Here is a 2,524-nt window from a genome sequence, read left to right as displayed (position 1 = left end):
GAGAAAGACAGAGGAGGGGTACGAGAGAGAGAGAGAGAGAGAGAGAGAGAGAGAGAGAGAGAGAGAGAAAAAGCAGGATAAGGGGACAGACAGGGACAGGGGAGAGGTGGTGCAGACACACTCCGGCAGCTGCTGCCCTAAGTCCAGCCAGGTCTATTAAAAGACCCAGGGGGAGGGGATCGGCTCTGACTCCCCCCTGATGCCCCCCCCCCCGATTCCCCTCTGTTGTGGTAGGAGAAAAGGGAGGGAGGGACCCCAAGGGGGGGCAAAGGCTTGATAGGTATTTATTTTGTACGATGTAACATGAGAGCCTTGATTAATGTGTTTGTTATTGCAGGGGGATGGTTAAAAAGATGGAAGTGGGGAGCCGGGTTTGTACACTGAGTGTACAACACATTAGGAACAAATCAAAATCTATTTGTCACAAGGGTAGACCTTACCATGAAATGCTTACTTACAAGCCCTTAACCAACAGTGCAGTTCAAGAAGAGTTAAGAAAATATTTACCAAATAAACTAAAGTAAAAAATAATAAAAAGTAACACAATAACATAACAACAGGCCATATACAGGGGGTACCGGTACCAAATCAGTGTGCGGGGGTACAGGTTAGTTAAGGTAATTTGTACATGTAGGTAGGGTTGAAGTCGTAGATAATAAACAGCGAGTAGCAGCAGTGTACAAAACAAAGGGGGGGGGGGGGTTCAATGTAATAGTCCGGTGGCCATTTGATTAATTGTTCAGCAGTCTTATGGCTTGGTGTTAGAAGCTGTTGAGGAGCATTTTGCTCCTAGGCTTGGCGCTGTGGTATCGCTTGCCATGCGGTAGCAGAGAAAACAGTCTATAGTATGACTTGGGTGAATGGAGTCTGACAATTTTATGGGCTTTCCTCTGACAACACCTATTATATAGGTCCTGGATGGCAGGAAGCTTGACCCCAGTGATGTACTGGACCATACGCACTACCCTCTGTCGCGCCTTACGGTCAGATGCCGAGCAGTTGCCATACTAGGCAGTGACCCATGCCAAATCTGGGGACCCATGCCAAATCTTTTAAGTCTCCTAAGGGGGAAAAGGTGTTGTCGTGCCCTCTTCACGACTGTCTTGGTGTGTTTGGACCATGATAGTTCGTTGTTGACGTGGACACCAAGGAACATGAAACTCTCGACCTGCTCCACTACAGCCCCATTGATGTTAATGGGGGCCTGTTCGGCCCGCCGTTTCCTGTAGTCCATGATCAGCTCCTTTGTCTTGCTCACATTGAGGGAGAGGTTGTTGTCCTGCACCACACTGCCAGTTCTCTGACCTCCTCCCTATAGGCTGTCTCATCATTGTCGGTGATCAGGTTGTGTCGTCAGCAAACTTAATGATGGTGTTGGAGTGCTTGGCCACGCAGCCGTGGGTGAACAGGCAGTACAGGAGGGGACTAAGTACACACCATTGAGGAGCCCCAGTGTTGAGGATCAGCATGGCAGACATGTTGTTTTCTACCCTTACCACCTGGGGGAGGCCCGTCAGGAAGTCCAGGATCCAGTTGGAGAGGGAGGTGTTTAGTCCCAGGGTCTATAGCTTAGTGATGAGCTTAGTGGGCACTATGGTGTTGAATGCTGAGCTGTAGTCAATGAACAGCATTCTCATACAGGTGTTCCTTTTGTCCAGGTGGGAAAGGGCAGTGTGCAGTGAGATTGAGATTGCGTTATCTGTGGATCTGTTGGGGCAGTTTGCAAATTGGAGTGGGTCTTGGGAGGATGCTGTTGATGTGAGCCATGAGCAGCCTTTCAAAGCATTTCATGGCTACCGATGTGAGTGCTACGGGGCGGTAGTCATTTAGGCAGGTTACCTTCACTTCCTTGGGCACAGGGACCATGGTGGACTGCTTGAAACATGTTGGTTTTACTGCTAACCTACAAAGCATTACATGGGCTTGCTCCTACCTATCTTTCCGATTTGGTCCTGCCATACATACCTACACGTACGCTACAGTCACAAGACGCAGGCCTCCTAATTGTCCCTAGAATTTCTAAGCAAACAGCTGGATGCAGGGCTTTCTCCTACAGAGCTCCATTTTTATGGAATAGTCTGCCTACCCATGTGAGAGATGCAGACTCAGTCTCAACCTTTAAGTCTTTACTGAAGACTCATCTCTTCAGTGGGTCCTATGATTGAGTGTAGTCTGGCCCAGGAGTGTGAAGGTGAACGGAAAGGCTCTGGAGCAACGAACCGCTCTTGCTGTCTCTGCCTGGCCAGTTCCCCTCTCTCCACTGGGATTCTCTGCCTCTAACCCTATTACAGGGGCTGAGTCACAAGCTTATTGGTGTTCTTCCATGCCGTCCCTAGGAGGGGTGCGTCACTTGAGTGGGTTGAGTCACTGACGTGGTCTTCCTGTCTGGGTTGGCGCCCCCCCTTGGGTTGTGCCGTGGCGGAGATCTTTGTGGGCTATACTCGGCCTTGTCTCAGGATGGTAAGTTGGTGGTTGAAGATATCCCTCTAGTGGTGTGGGGGCTGTGCTTTGGCAAAGTGGGTGG

This window comes from Salmo salar, chromosome ssa12 (genome assembly GCF_905237065.1).
Source record: "Salmo salar chromosome ssa12, Ssal_v3.1, whole genome shotgun sequence".
Classification (NCBI taxonomy): domain Eukaryota; kingdom Metazoa; phylum Chordata; class Actinopteri; order Salmoniformes; family Salmonidae; genus Salmo; species Salmo salar.
This window is presented reverse-complemented; position numbering follows the sequence as displayed.